Below are 16,407 nucleotides of genomic sequence, written 5' to 3' on the forward strand. Positions count from 1 at the left end.
TCGGATGAGAGGTGAAACGTCTTCAAGCAACTTAAAGAAGTCCAGACGCTTTTCTTTGCAAGCTCCTTTGACTACGATGACCTGGATGACTGAGAACCTTCACAGACATATAACCAGACTTGTTTATTTTGTCTGGTAGCAGACTGGCACTCAACGATGCAAGCTAACGTTACCTTCTAACTTCCATGAGCAAAACCTTTTTGTCAGGGCTCTGTGTGCAGGCGGATGGAGAGGAGGATCCAAATGCGAGACTCGGATACCGAATACAACTCAAAACCTCAGCTTTATTGCTGGCATGAAGACAAAACATGAAGTGAACACTGAATACTGAGAACAGAAACACACACAGGCATAATCTGATGGTACAATGCGACACTGAGCACAAGAAAACACAGGGCTAATATACACAGGGTGGTAATCAGGGAATGGGCAACAGGAGGGAGGCACAGCTGGGAGAAATTGGACTAACGAGACAGGGGGGCAGTAGAACTGAACACACTTACATGAGACACAGACCTTCACAATAAAACAGGAAACAAGAAACCACTAAACCAAGACGCAGACAGAGAGGCAGACAGAATATAACACATGCAACTCAAACAATACATGAAACAACAAATCCTTAAACACGGATAAACAGAAACATGGAACTCTAATAATAATAATCATCATAGCATCAGAGAAACAAATCAATCATTCAAAAATAAACCAAAACATAAGAACTCAAAATGCTGGGTCGAACCTGACCCAGAACCGTGACACTTTTTCTATCCAGCAGATAATGCCACATATTTAATTTGAAAGATTTTTATATTAGATGCCCATCCTGATACAAGCCCAAATAAACTTCACAAGTTAGGCAAATGTGCAAACTAAATTGTGCAAAGTTAACACACTGGTGATAACTTTATGTTAATACCAGTTTTGTTTTGTTTTTTGCATTAGCTGGATGATTCTAAGTTGTTGTCCCCAGGGTACCCAGTAATCTCCAAGGAAATATAAAATGTCAAAATGAAAAATGTAGCCAACGAGGAAATGTCAAAAACTGCAGATCCACCAGTGGCCTCCATTAGATCATAAATCTCCACAGACTTCCATGTTAAACTGCCCAACTTTACAGTATTAAATAATATTTCATTATTATTATAGATACTTAATTACTCATCCATCTCTAAACTGAATTTAGGGATTTCATCAATTTGATTGACAGATGTCCCAACCCAGGCAGCTGAAGCCAGTTAGTTCCTGGCTAGGGCTGCTCAGCTAGCCAATCACTGAACTGGGCCTACCTACCATGTTTAATGGAATCATGTGACAAATAATGTGGCGCAACCCATCCAGAAAGTTAGCGCTTCAACGTCCTTCAGTGCAGTGTTGCCAACTTAGCGACTTTGTCGCTATATTTAGCGAGTTTTCAGACCCCCTAGCGACTTTTGTTATTTCTCTCTCCAGCAGCGTAGGTCGCTAAAAAAAGACGTGAAAGCGCATATCGCTTTTACTCTCAACAAGCAGCGGGTGCTGTAACACAGTCAGTTCTTCTTTTACTCTTATGCTGTTTTGTGGATCACAAGGTTTAAAACTACTTATAAACACACACACAGAGTAACTCCACCAGAGTGCCTATTTCGGGTCACTTTTGCCGGTCCAAGCCCGGATAAAGGAGCAGGGTTGGAATTGTGACATTACAAAAAACAATAATTGCTAAAATAAATTTAATTTGTAGTTCTAAATAAATTCTAAATGCATTTAGGACGTTTTTTGCTCACTTTATGTCTCGTCCACGATGTTATTTCTCTCTCCAGCAGCGTAGGTTACAATTACATTAGCATGACCAATTATGCAAATTAGGCGATGACGTCATTTAGCGCCTTCTAGCGACTTTTAGGACAACCAATAGCGATTTTCCTTACTGAGGAGTTGGCAACACTGCTTCAGTGTGGGTGAGTGACATTTTTTTAATAGGCTTTTACTTAGTACTAATTAGCAAATATGTGTCTGTGCCATTGGTTTTCTGGAAACACCTTGCTAACCAAGCTCACCGGCGTTAGCTAATAACTTCGACATTTAACCAAAGGAGGTGGCTTCTGGCTTAAAAGGAGTAACTCAAACTAACTTGTAGCCAAACCACCAATGTTAAGCTACATTCATGATTTATATAAAGTCTGTGGGTGTATTATATTTGTGAATTATCTATAGCAGTAGGTTACTTGCTACAGAGTCCCACCTCCCCACCCTGCAACAATGCTGCACGGAGAAAAATTGCTTGCACAGATCAGGAGCAATTGATGAAGTTGTAGTTCCTGTACCCATTAGTCTCTCTAATGTATACAGGAATACTCCCAAAGTATAGTGTAGACAGTTGCACGATGTTTACAGTGCAGATGTGCTATACAAATCTAAACCAAAGTGGACAAAAATCTAAGAGCTGCAATAATTAAACAGTTTCACCACCTTCATTATGCATAAACCTAATCAATGGCTATTGCGCTTAAGGGGAGCTAAAGTGTTGTTAATGAATCGTTCCAATGAGCAGTGAGTTTTCTGCCTCTCTCTCACTCACTCCTGCTCTCTGTGTGTGTGGGGTTAGTGTTAATGTCTCTAATGAATAGATGTGGCACCCAGAGTCTGTGGACACCTGCTACTACCATTAGTCCCAGAGAGCAGACTAATCATCCTGGCTTTCAAATCTGAGCAGGTGATTCAGTGTCCCTCAATTTCAAGGACCCTTCATTACACAGACCACCTGAGTGTTTAGCAATAATGCTTGCACTGATACATGCTTCTTCTAGAGGCAAAAATGGAAAACCCATGGAAAAGCCCAGTGTATTTAATTTAGTTTTCTGCCCCTCGGAGAATTGCCTGCAGGAGCAGCTTGAAACTTAGTGGCATGTTCTCTGCATACTTAAAGAAAAAAGTAGAGTGGTGAGTTTGCGTTGGCAGCTCAGAGAAGCATGGTAACCCGTGAGTATATAGTTGTATATAGAATAAGAGCTTTACACTATAATTGTTGATTTAAACTTCTATGCAGTGGCAATAAAATGCTGAGAATTTTTCTCTCGTGGATTTAGAGCAAACGTTTTTGCATCCCTCGTGTTTCTTCACTCATTTGTATGTTGTCTCACATCCTTTCTGTTAGTTTTGAGAATTTGGTGCCGTCTGTGAGTTCTTATAGTGAGGCTGGGGTTATTATTCTGTCACTGATCCATTCAAAAGGTATATCAAAAAGTATTCAGAAATGCATAAGAGAAAATGATGATACTAAACAGGCCAATCACAATCTTTATGGCCTACATAGAAGTAATTACATTTCTACACCACAAATTTAACACCAAAGTATAGATCCTATGTAATGCTGGTAGTAATTTAGGTATCCATTATACTGTCAAATTTAACTGCATACCATTGTACATGTATCCTGTCCTTAGGTTTTGTCATAATTTCCCTACTCCATGTAGCGCATAGTTAATAAAGAGGAACATTAATCACATGTGATTAATTACTCCAGGAGTCACTCTCATGGTCGAGCATTGCTAGCTCGGCCTAGGTCACACTAAATTGTTAAAACTAAATGACGCAGGCACAAAAGGACTTAAATAATGATTTGACCATAAACATTTACATCTCATAAATCCTTAGTATACTAACGTACAGAGCTTTTAGTTCATGTTTCCCCCTTGAGGGTTTCATCTGAATTCATAAGTGTAAAGTTTTGTTGCCTAAATCCAAGTACAAGTCTTATTATCATGCAGCTCAAACAAGGACCTGTAGAGTTAATAAGTGTAAAGTTTATATCATTAAATTAAAATTCTCTAAATTCAATCAGTTATCTTGGCGTGCTTAAATTCACTATGACCTGTTGCCTCTGACCTCGTCTTTACCCTGGATTTCTGCCTTTTGCTGCCAAACTCACTGATTAAATTATTGTCAAAACAATTCCAGCAATCGATGCTCACTGATCCCAGTTCTTATCTGTTCCCATGGCTACCGAAAAGACAGAGAACACAGTGGGGATGTTTCTGTTCTAAATGTTGTCTACTAAGTTTTTGGAACATGCAAAAATACGTGTTTCTGTTGATTAATTTGGGGTCAAATGGATTAGACGCAGAATGGTTTGCTCCAAGACTGAGATACTGAGGGGCAGAGAGTGCGGTGGAAGATGCAAAATAAACGAAAAGCGAAGCTAGACGTTTAAAGACTGAGCGTTGGGGGTTACCAGCGTGATGGTTGCGCTGCAGGACTCAGCTGTGATATGCTGATTTATAGGGCCTGAAGGACAGCCACGACCTTCCACCCACTCTGTCTCCATGGGCAACGGTAGAGAGGAGACCTCGTCTCTTTTTCTTCCTCAGTCTCATTCCCTCTATTTCTCATTCTTTATACTGCTCCTTTGCTCGCCCTCTGATTCTGTTCATTTTCTGTCTATAAGTCTACAGTTGTTGATCAATCTGTGCACTAAATAACTAACCAACCTCCAGAAAAGTGAATAGTGGAGGGAACCGTTAGTGTTTTTGTATGTCTGTCTGTATGCCTGCGTGAACATGTGTAGCCACCCAGTCATTTTACTGGGCTATTCAGCTGTACTTCCCTTGTTTATAATGTGACTGAAATGTGTTATCAAAGGCAGCAGGCCTCAGTGGACTGGCAGTAGCAATGGAGAAAAGGAAAGAGACCGCAAAGAGGAAGCCTGCTTCCAGTAACCATTACATCAACCCGCATGCTCAGAACACAGACACACACAGCGAGGCAGACACTCGCTATCTGTCTCTCCCCTCTTTCCACATACTGCTCTTTCTTAACGTAAGAAGGCAGAAGCAACAGTTAGTGGTCACATGACCACAAGAGTCTTTCCTCATTTCAGCGTCAGCTGGCTCCAAGCAGATGTGAAATCGAGGCATGCAGGGAGATTTCAGCATGTGAAGTATTTTCTTTCTTTATCAGTATTTTATCAGAATATTCAGTCTGAACTACAACAGCAAAGGGGGGGGGGGAGGGAAGCTGTTGCCATGGCAACCAAAGCCGCGGCAATCGTCATCACGAGGCTTCTTCTGCACCGTGTGTGTGTGCGTTTGCGCGCGTGTGTATGGACACAGCGTGTGCGAGTTCACCCTCCTCTCTTCAGACAGGAGGCGAGGACATCCCCCTCTAACACTGTGCCAGAGAGGACGAGAGAGAGCGAGCGAGAGCAGAGAGAGAGCCTGACTGAAACCCCATAATGCACCGCACGCTGCAGGGCTGAAGTCGTGCAGATTCATCAGTTCCTGTTCGAGGGGTTGTCTGTGAGCGCACACGCACTCATACACCCAGACCGAAGCAAGAAAACACACGGACGTCCAGGCAGGTAAGACAGCTTTGCTCTGGCCGCACAGATAGCGCCGGGTTTTTCGAGATCGTCTGTTTCTCTGTTCGCCCCTGCCAAGTGAGAAGAGAAGAGTGGCTCTGTACAGAAGCCAGGGTGTGATTAATATTTGACATGTTATGATCCCGACAACTTCTTTGCCTGTTGCTTGTGACTGCTGCTAAATTCTGTCTCAAAAAAACCTGAAACTAGGATTATTCAAGAGGAAGAGTATATTGAATAGAATCGAAATAGTTGATATGCCTGTGATATATTCATGTCAGTTTTTGGCTGTTACTTGGCTTGGTATTTGCATGTTTTTTTCCTTTGATCTAGCAGATTTGTTTAACTGTAGCCAGTTTCAATACACTGGATGTGATTTTTGTGCGCACTTCTGTTCAGATAGTGCTGGTTAACATGATGAAACTTTCAGTAAAGCACTGTCATTCTGGACAGTTAAATTAATCAGAAACAGCGTAACATGTTCATTTTATACTAAAACGTATCTTTTTATTGGACAAAAAATTTATTTGTCTATAAAAAAATACAACAATTATACATTTGTGTAAAACCTATATGTTTTTAAGGTAGTCTACTGTATATGCCCTAAATGACACTGGTGTAAGCTGACAGGTAAAAGGGTAGCTTTTGTATTACGGGTCATTTTGCGGTTTAACTGTCACAGAGGCTTGTGACCATATCTCTTGCGCCAGAGACTGAGGCAACCTGAAAAGCGCAATTGAATCAGCTTAGCGCACACACTCTTAAACTTTATCACCTCCGGACTCAACTGGGAAGTCTCCCCTCTGGGACTCAAGTGTAAAATCATGCTTCAACAATGTTAATTAGAAAGACAAAAAAACCCCAAATCAGTCAGTAAAACTGGTTATTTTGGATTAAATCATAATTTCAGAAAGACCTTTGAATGTGTTTTCTGAAGAAATACAAATCCTGTGTTTAAATGAAATATGGCTGAAAGTAGTTTTATTAATTCAATTCAATTCAATTCAATTTTATTTATATAGCGCCAAATCACAACAAAAGTCGCCTCAAGGCGCTTCATAGATACAGAGAAAAGCCCAACAATCATATGACCCCCTATGAGCAAGCACTTTGGCGACAGTGGGAAGGAAAAACTTCCTTTTAACAGGAAGAAACCTCCGGCAGAACCAGGCTCAGGGAGGGGCGGGGCCATCTGCTGTGATTGGTTGGGGTGAGAGAAGGAAGACAGGATAAAGACATGCTGTGGAAGAGAGACAGAGATTAATAACAGATATGATTCAATGCAGAGAGGTCTGTTAATACATAGTGAGTGAGAAAGGTGACTGGAAAGGAAAAACTCAATGCATCATGGGAATCCCCCGGCAGCCTACATCTATTGCAGCATAACTAAGGGAGGATTCAGGGTCACCTGGTCCAGCCCTAACTATATGCTTTAGCAAAAAGGAAAGTTTTAAGCCTAATCTTAAAAGTAGAGATAGTGTCTGTCTCCCGAATCCAAACTGGAAGCTGGTTCCACAGAAGAGGGGCCTGAAAACTGAAGGCTCTCCCTCCCATTCTACTTTTAAATACTCTAGGAACAACAAGTAGGCCTGCAGAGCAGGAGCGAGTCATATAGTGCTTTATCACAAAAGAGCCCTCAAAGGAGCTATGACACGAGGAACTATATTTGTGTATTTTGCACCTTTTTGGAAACAATTATGTAGATATGGGATCTGTTTTTGCTGAACATTAACAGGCTGTGCAAAGAGCTTTTTGCAAATAAATTTAAGAAAAAGGAAAAAGAACAGAAAAAAAGAAACTACAGTGCAGATCGCACAAAAATGTCTTGTGAATATTCAGCTTGTCTCCATTTAGCACTGGCCAAAAACCAGTCTCTTTGCTGTTCCACTGCAAAAAATCCACCTGTCACATTCAAAATGGAGTGGATTCTCTTTTTCATAATGGTTGCTTTCATTAATTGTCTCCCTTCATGTTATCTGTTGCTGACTGTATCTTCTTTACCTCTTAATCTTCTCCGTAGCTGTGTTGGTGCTTAAAGATGTACTTGACTATTTCCAGGTTTGTTCATGTATGTATCTGCATAGCTGCTTTGTTGCATGTGTTTTCTGCAGACGCTCCAAATGCCTGCCTGTCTTTAGTTAAAAGTTTGGGGGGCGGGGGCTTGAAAAATAGTGGTTTGGCTCAAGCAGATTGTGAGAGTAAATCCAGAATTTCTCAGAATAACAGTGGTTATACCAGAACTATTTCAGTGGTGAGTTTAAGAGGTTTTAAAACAAATGATACTCACATATTCTACTACTGGTCTGTTATAAAGCGCTGTGTTGAAAGATTCCCTCATTTTTAGTACAGTCACACTAGCAGGGCCCCAAAATATGTTGGTACTTGTACACAGAGTGTTTGCGATTAGACCTTGAATGTTTAACAACAGACTTGCTATGTCAGGTTGTCCCTGTATGATTTTCGATTCTGCAAAATCTTTAAGGTACCGTAGTAGCTCTTCTTTTGGTCTGGGCCTAACTCTGGCTTTGCTCAGCAGCATGGCTCAAAAGTGATATATGGGTCCAGATCTGCTCGTTCAACTACAATTGATGCTGTCTCTGGTGTTCTACTTAAGATTTTCCCTCATTCCTGCCTTTATTGACCTAGAACACAAGTTCCACATGTTCACGAGCCCATGACCTCATTTTGATGTGATCAGCATGAGAAAGGATTGAACGTGTAACGGCTTACGTTCGAAAGCAGTGACTCAAAAGTCTTTTGTCGTTCTCTCTTCCATACACAGACATCAGCAGAGTGGTGAGCAGGAACCTTAGTGTGCAATAAATTATCTGCAATTGCAGCAATTATCTGCAAGTCCAAGACCTTTCACTCTGCCTTGTTTTTTCATCACTGTATTTATCCCTTTTGACTCGAAGGCTGCTTGTGCAAAGTCCTTTTACTCAAACAATTCTAAAAGAACTGCGTTTTACTTGATTATTTCCACTTCATACTACTTACACTTTGTCTCAGATGGAACGTGTGCGGTTGAGATTCATACCTTGGAGCTGGTAATCAGAGTACATCAGCTCCTTACAAATAGGGTTCAGTCATCACATTTGTATACATCTTGCATTTTAAAGAACAAATAAAATTAGCTGCACTGTAACACTCGCACAGCCATTGATTTTCTGAAGTAAGAAATGCAGTTTTACATTTGAAGTTTGAGTAGCTTTTTATAAGACTAATCAATAGTTTTCTGTTAGCAAAGAGACAAGCTGCAAAAATAGTGTAAAACATGTCACCCCTAATGACATATCCACAAAACGTTATCACCTCAACCTGCAGTTACAGACTTAGCTCTGCCTTCCACTGAAGCATGTGTTACTGCTTGTGTTGACACCGAACACACTGCACTGTTTCAAGAGCTATTGCTACACTACCCAGCCAACAGCAAGGGGCAGTGAGATCCTAGTTGAAGACTAATGAACACAGAATATTTTGCTGCTAAGGAGAAAAATATTTTTTGAACATTTGGGGGTAGACAAAGTATATATATTAAGTTATATTATGTGTGTCTAATTGACCTAGATGAATATTAACCGTTCATCCGTCCATCCATCCATCCATCCATCCATCTAGGTACACCCTAGACAGGTCGCTAATCTCATGCAGGGCTAATATTAGGGGTGGGGGAAAAAATCGATACTGTGTAGTATCGTGATATTTTGTTTGCTAATAATGTATCGATACAGGGACAGCAGAAATCGATATTTTGTTACAAAAAAGGTTTTGTGGAATGGAACATGCTCTGACTTCAGAGAATCCTGACATTCCTTCACTGTCCAAATGTGTTTAACTTTTTTTTGGCAGCAATAAACATGACAGTTTACCTATTTTAATTTAAGACATGTTTTATTTTAATTAAGTTTAAAACTTTTTTATTTAATGTAAAATTATATTTTGTTTTAATTTACTTTCAAATTCTTCAGTTGCTGAAGGGGCTGCATAGTTTTCATAAACTGCATAGTTCAGAATAGCTATAATTGTACCAGATGGTTGATTCAGTTAAGTTGGACTAGACTGTAATACAAACCGTTCAGTTTGTCAACAATAAAACTGAAATGAGAGAAAGACTGAGTGCGAGACTTTGATATTAGAGAAAATGAATATTGATAAAGTTTACCTTTATGTACAGAATCTGAATATCGCAAAATATTTTAAAAAATTGCAATAATATCGTATCGTGCGTTAAGTATTGTGATAATATCGTATCGTGGGATGTATGGTGATTCCCACCTCTAGCTAATATATAGAGACAAACAAACATCCATACCCACGGTTACTTCAGAAACACATTAACACACAAGTGCACACATGCACTTAACCTAACCCCATAGATGTGTTTAAACTGTGGGAGGAGATCTCACGCAGACATGGGGAGAACACAGAAAGGCCCCAGCCTGGATTTGAACTCGTGAACCTTCTTGCTGCGAAGCAACAATTCTAACCACAATATTCTTCTTCCATTTAAAAGGATCGTTTTAACATTGTAATATTTGCCGTGTTGCCTGCAGAAGTGTTGATGAGTGTTCTGAATGAGGTACGTGAGTAGTGACACTGTGTACACTTGCGTAATTTTGACAGGATAGTTTCAAATCAAACAGGGCAAGTTGTGCACTTATTTGAAGTAACACCGCTGCATTTGAATGTGTCACATTAACTGTTGCATTTATTGGACATTTACAACTAAGCCTCTGAAACACATCAGGTACGAAATTCTTCTGTGTTGAAAATGACTGTTTTATGCACATTAACACCAAACGCAGCCACAACATCAGCGGCTGTTAATATTGGCTGACTAGCAGTGATGTAATTGCTGATCAGGGTTGGTTGTCCTTCCCACGCTGCTTCATAATTAAGGGCAAGAAGTGCGCATCATTCCAAACTGAACTTCCTCACTGTTATCATAAGTGCACTATTCCAGCATGCACTCATCAATAGTCCGACTACAGATGATGCTTTTTCCAGTGCAACTCTAAAACTCCTAGTGTTTTAGAGTTCACCTGATTTATAAAAGATCACAGTGCAACATGTACACATTTGGAGACACAGCGCCCCAGTTGAGCATAGTCCTGTAAGTCAACTACAGGACCTTTTTTGGGCACAGAACAATGACTTGCCATCTCTAAAATCTGAATTCCATATTGCTGGTGTCTGTATTGTGTTGCTTTGACTCTACGGACGAACCGATAAATATTTATAGAAGCTGGAGCTAAACACTTAGAGCAGTGCAGAGATCCATCATAGGTGCCTTTGAAGGCGGGCTTTAGCTTGCTGTTCAGTCAACACCTTTCACTTACTGTCTTACACGCACACATCAACACACATGCACAAATAAATAATATACAGGATGAAATACTGCTGCTATAAGTCAGTGATGTGGCTCTGAGTCACTCGGTAACACCCACCTCACACACACACACAAACACACATGCATGAACGCACACACACGCACGCACCTCTGCAAAAACAAAGCCAGATATTCACACATGCTCACACACATACACACATGCACCTGACGTAGTGTTTGATGGAGTTAGAAGCCATGGCAACAGAGCTGTGACTCTTGCTGTCCTGTGAGTGGACTGAAGCTGTGGAGGAGGGAGGAAAAAGCTAACAGCCAACACGGCTTCTCAAGTGCAGCTATTATTATTCCCATTCTCTTATTCCTTGCTTTTTCCTCTTCTTGCCTTTCACAGCAGCTATCTTTATGGTGCTTTTGTTTTTCTTCAAGACCGTTAGAAAGACTATGAGGTTCAAAAAAGAAAAAAAAGAGAAACTCAACCGAGAGAAGAGAGGTTAGGAACTATGTATTTTTGAAGCCATCGATTGCAAAACCTGACACATCATCAGAGGGAATTGCGCTGATTCTCCCTGCTGCAACCAGACAGCATTCTGGATAGCATCTTATTTGTTGACATATTATTTTTATCTCACCCTTCTCACTTGCTGCCTCTCCCTCTTTCAGACTATAACTCTTCCTGTCTTTTTTTTCAAGTCTCTCCTTTGCAGTTCTCTCTCTTTTCCTGAGAGCAGGGTGGTGGTGGAGGAGGGGGCGTGCAGGTGGACAGGTCTCGCAAACATCATCTGTATAAGATTAACTGACTGCAGATACAGATGGCGGAGAGACAGAGAGGGAGGTGTCGGAACAGTGCAGGTGAATTGCGTTTCGGTCTCCGGTAGCACTTTCACGGTCTGATTGTCAGCATTTGTTAACATGTTAACATGCACACGTGCACACGGATGCACGCACTCTCCCTCGCGCTGCCAAATCGTAGGAACGTGGCTGTTGACAGCAGAAGTTTGTCTGTTCCCCTGCGTTGCCCTCCCTCTCTCCTCCCCTCCCTCCCTTGCATACGATCCAAGCACGGGCTGTGAAAGGTGAACTTGCAGCCTGCTGTGGATAAATTATGTGTGACATGTTTAGCTGTGCTGCCTTATATGGAGACTGGTGTATCTGAATACTGTAAGGCTCTGCCAAGAAGGAAGGAGGGAGAGAGGGAAAGAAGAAAAGGAGGAGGAGGAGGAGGAGGAGGAAGGAAAAGAGGCAAGGGAGAGAGAAAGCGAAGGAAAAAGGAAGGAGGAGGGGGCGGTGGCAGAGGGAGTGAAAGAGAGGAGTGCCGCGAAGCAAGCATGAGGTTTTCGCTTTCCATTCTCCCCTCAGCAGCAGTCAGATGAGTCCATGCAGAGATACAGTAAGTCTTGCTGTTTACTCAGTTTATATGTGTGTGTGTGAGTGTGTGTGTTTGTGTGGGTTGCGTGCTACTCTGCGTTAACAAGACCGAGTTGTCCATTCTTACTTTTTCTCCTTTGTTCTGCCGTGACTCGCTTTTGAACATTTTTATTCGCCATCTGGACGTTGAGTGTGTTGATGTGTTGATGGGTGTTTGAGTGAGTTTTATGAGTGTTTCTAAGTATGTGTGTGCATGTGCAGATTGACACTGCGCCTCGCTGCTAATGTGTGGTAGTTTTGATTTGCGAGAGCATAAATGTGGAAAAGAGCTGAGCAGACAAAAAAGAATGGGTAAGGTTGGTGTTGGTGAGTAGTTAGCACACACTCACACACAAAGACACACACATTCACAGTGACACACATTCCCTTTTCTGGCAGTTTACACCGTGTCTGTCTTTTTTTGGACTGCAATAAAGTCCCTGCTGTGTGAAAACTGCTGGTAACACTAATGCTAAATATGCTCTCACCCTGATGGATACCTGAATGAGAAACATAAATACACGCGCACACACACCAACTCAATCTCTGACTCGAGAACAGTCCTGCACTTCTGTACAAAAGCAAGGCTACTGGTGTTTACAGTGCAGCTGCCCTCAGGAAATGACCTGAACGTTACTCAGACCGACACACAAACGCACGTGCAAAAAAGAAAAAAAAAAAAATCTGTTGAATATTGTGTGTAATGTAAAATATTCACAATATCCGTTAAGAAAAGTACATTAAATGCTGTTATCGTTGCACCAGGATTGGTTAGGAAACGAGGAGCAATCGTGTGAGGAAATTATGATTATTACATGTGCATAATTTCTGTTAAAAAATGTGATTCCCAGTTTATCTTCATGCACATCTCATTTGCCACTCATCTACATACATTTTCCACACTGCACAAAAAGGGGTTGTGGTGCATGATGTCTCTTCGATGACAGAATGGAGGGTTTCATTTTAAGCTTCATGAGTGCCTCACACCTAAAATTCTCTATGAAATCTTTTGAACTTTCTGATTTTTTTTTTTATCAAAAAGAAGGTAAAATATTAATTTATCAAAGGCACAGCTTATAGCTGCTCACATTTAGGACTATACCTTCACTTTCCGGAGCAGTAAAAACACAATAAAAGCATTGCGGTGGTTTACCGGGAAAAGACTTATTTTGATGCTGCGAGGTGATTTTCCCTTAATGGTATCTTGCTTCGGTGTCATGGCAATTGATAGTGACTCACAAAATTGAAAATACAGGTTTAAAATTTAGCAGAAAAAAAATGCAATGATGCCTGAATGTTGATTGTTTGTGGGCGGCACACCTACCGCTATGTATAGTGGTAGAAGTAAAACGAGTACCATATTTGAGCTCACATGCACATTTTTGTTATTTACCAAACTGACGCTCCTTGCTGCTTGTTATCAATCATTATCTCCACACCTGCCACTCTCTTTCACAGTTTTACTTTCTCATATTGCACATCTCTGTCTCTCTCTCCCTGCAGCTTTCAGTTTTATCCTGTCTGCCTGCTTTTTTTGTGGCTCTCGCTTTGCTTCTCTTTCAGTGTCTGAGTCGGTTGAAAGAACTTCTCTGCAGATCTACAAGGTCATTAGGGTATAGAACAGCGGCGTGTGGAGGCACTCAGATACATACTGAATTTCACAGCACGCATAACTCTGACTGATCAACTAGGAGTGTGTAAGACAAGAAGATGCTCTAATAGGGAGAGCGAGAGAATGCTTGATTACCTGCGTTTGTGAATTTTTTTGCAATTTAAAACAAAATGTCGAAAAGGTCTGTCCTCGTTTCTCATCCTCCCCCACCTTCTAGTTTCATCCACCACCTCTTCTGTCCTTTCGAAGTGATGTCATCTCCCTGCTGTCTTCAGCAGCCACGGGGCAGTCTGTTGAATGCAGATGAGCAGTGTGTTTGTTTGAAAAAGCTAAAGTGTATGTGCATAACAACACGAACTCACCCTTACTCTGATTTGCATTATTCAGTTACCAGAAAATAAGAAAATAGTGTGGATGCTTTGATCAAGGTGAAAGCAAAAGAACGTGAGCGGACACGACTTTGAATTCCAAGCCTCAGAAATTCGACACAGAGCGTGTAAGTGGCAGATAGACAGCCACTCAGACAAATGGTTGGGGAAGTCCTACGAGGCCATTTGGCGAGTGGCAGAGTCACAGTGAGTCAGTCAATGGTGTATGATTGCTGTTTTCCCTGCAGTCTGCAAAGCTGTCACCGGACTAATGCACACTAGTGGAAGATGTAATCTGTAGTAAATACAGTTGGCTCCATAGAGCAGCCCTCTGTGGTTTCTGCAGATTAAGGTGTCAAACAGAATCACTGGTCAGAGACAGCTGAAGAGTACAGATTATCCCCACGTTTGGCCGATTGCTGATCTGATGACAAGCAATGGATCCTGCATTTCGTATGTGGGTGTAAATGGTAAATGGTAAATATAGCGCTTTACTAGTCCCTAAGGACCCCAAAGCGCTTTACATATCCAGTCATCCACCCATTCACACACTGGTGATGGTAAGCTACATTGTAGCCACAGCCACCCTGGGGCGCACTGACAGAGGCAAGGCTGCCGGACACTGGCGCCACCGGGCCCTCTGACCACCACCAGTAGGCAACGGGTGAAGTGTCTTGCCCAAGGACACAACGACCGAGACTGGCAACCTTCCGATTACAAGACGAACTCCCAACTCCAGGTGTGGTGGTGATATTTTCTTCTGAGAGGGGCACTTCTTTGGCATTTCCTCATTTGATCAAAAATGCCAGACTCTTGGATGTGAAAAAAAGTCCCAGAAGGTCAAATCATTAGCATTAATAATCTTCATCTACTGAACTTTACGTTACGTTATTATTCCTAATCGGGGATCATCTCACAGTTACTAATCTTTTTTTTTTCTGTAAAGGAATTCCACAGCCTAGTAGCTCATAAATAATTCTCATTTTGCTCTACCTTTTTGTACCTTTTGCTCATTTTCCTCACTCCTCTCATTATTGCAAAATATCTGTTATGTTTCTCAGGCCGTGCCACCTTTCCCTCCCCGGTCTTTCCATCTGTCTGTCACTTTAACCGTGTCGCTTTTCTTTATTATAACTTTTGCATTCACTTGTCTGCCTGTATTGTCTTTCGAGGCTGACACGTCTCAAAGCGAAACAGACATTGTTAAATTGAACAGTCATGTCAGTGACATCGATTGTGTTTGTGCATTTGCTGAAAATGGCCCTGTGCTTGAAATGACACATGCTGAGACGCCAAGTGAATTTACAATTTAGGCTTTTTTTCCTTTTTCAAGAGCATCTGTCTTCCACCTTTCCAGACATTAAATCCATATCCCCTGGACATCTTCTTCTATCACTCACTGTCTCTATCAGTCTTTCGGTCTGTGACTCTTCCTCTCATTCTCAGCGTTTTCCAATCTTTCAAAATCTACCCTCCCACCCACACTTTTGCTATTCCTGAGAGGAGCAGACTGGTCTGGCAGTGGGTTGGTTTATGTCCATGAACTCAGTGACACCCTTGCTGCCGCTGCATTACACCAGGCTGGCATCACCACAGCAAAGTAGCCGTACTGCAGTAAAGGAGGAAGACAATGTGTACATCCACACAATATATGTGTACATGGGGACTGCATGTAATCCCCTCTCCCTGTGTAGCATACCAAACCACATATCTGTATGATCTGTATGATCTCACACATCCCAAGTCATATGAGTGTGCTACAAGTGCCTCACCCCTTCTGTCTATGTGCATGTCAGGCTCTTTAAACACTTGTGCTGATACCACAGTGCAGACGACAGCTTGCACACGTGCCACTTGACTGCCCCTTGTCATCTCCCCTCCCCTCTGTTTGTCTTACAGCTAAAGGAGGGAGTCACAGACTGTGTGGTTAATGTGTTTGTGTGAATTAGAGAGAGTGCACGAGAGATCGTTGATGTGCATATGCATACGTATCGCTCATATGGTAGTATCCTGATTATAAATGCACTCGGTGACCTTACGTTTATCACTACAATTGTGTTTCCTCTAGCTGATGCAGGCCTGCTGTCGCAGTGCTAATGCGTGTGTCGCAAACTCGGCATCAGAATGAGGTATAAGATTACCCTGATGGTACAATCTGTCTAACCGTCATCATAATGGAGTATCATTCCACAATGACTAACACTCAGCTGAAGACTGTCAGATCAAATCTCCAGCTTGCGTTTGTTTGACAGGGTTCATGTGTGAGCCCTATAATTTCAGTTAAACCCCCGGCAAGGTATTTGAGTTCACTTGTGCCATGACTAAGATCCCCCTCACT

At 41.7% G+C, this 16,407-nt stretch overlaps 1 protein-coding gene across 10 annotated transcripts in view; it reads left to right on the forward strand.

Annotated features, from left to right (window-relative positions):
* The first annotated feature begins 4,986 nt into the window (after nt 1-4,986).
* Nucleotides 4,987-16,407, forward strand: part of LOC146503363 (muscleblind-like protein 1) — a 73,127-nt gene continuing 61,706 nt past the window's right edge. For 9 of the 10 annotated variants that reach the window (XM_085184537.1, XM_085184545.1, XM_085184546.1 and 6 more), the window contains exons 1-2: nt 5,345-6,316; nt 6,942-12,072. The gene's annotated coding sequence lies outside the window, so the exon portion shown is untranslated. The other variant, XM_085184538.1, reaches the window with a different exon arrangement.

The sequence above is a fragment of the Neolamprologus multifasciatus genome, chromosome 14, assembly GCF_963576455.1.
Source record: "Neolamprologus multifasciatus chromosome 14, fNeoMul1.2, whole genome shotgun sequence".
In the NCBI taxonomy this organism is placed as follows: Eukaryota; Metazoa; Chordata; class Actinopteri; order Cichliformes; family Cichlidae; genus Neolamprologus; species Neolamprologus multifasciatus.